Raw genomic sequence first — 611 nt, forward strand, 5'->3', positions numbered from 1 at the left:
GTTATGCCATGTCATCAGCTTACTTGTTTTCTCGCATTAACCTGAATTGTTTTGCTATTTATTTGTTCAAATCGTAATTCTTTCGCTGCTGTGTGTAGACAACTTGACATCTTTGCTGCACTTGCTCTAACAAAATTTGTTTTCTTCTTTTTATTTATAGAACAGCTTCTGTAGTATGTGTTTTATTTTCGCGAGTGAGAAAATAAATTCTTCTTTTTCTAGCGTTAGGTAGTGTGAACATTCTCAAATTTGAACACACACACACACACACATGTGTGTGTATGTGTGTAAATGGATCGGAAAACATTTCTTTAAATGGCCAGGAAAATATCGCTGACGATTGTGTCGTCGTTTATTGCTTGTGCATGTGCTGCAGAAGAACCATTTTTGTAAGGGACCACGGAAATGCAAGGGAAAAAAGCGCACGAAAAAAAAAAAAAAAGAAATGTGATTGTGGCAAATCAGAACCTGCTTCAGAATCAGAACGTTGTTTCTTCTTCTGCAGTTGCTCTAACCGAAATTGTTTTCTTCATTTTATTTAGAACAGGGATTGGGCTTCGGTAGTGTGCATTTTTACTCATAATTAATTCTTGTTCTAGTTGCAGCGCTAG

This window comes from Dermacentor silvarum, chromosome 4, assembly GCF_013339745.2.
Source record: "Dermacentor silvarum isolate Dsil-2018 chromosome 4, BIME_Dsil_1.4, whole genome shotgun sequence".
In the NCBI taxonomy this organism is placed as follows: domain Eukaryota; kingdom Metazoa; phylum Arthropoda; class Arachnida; order Ixodida; family Ixodidae; genus Dermacentor; species Dermacentor silvarum.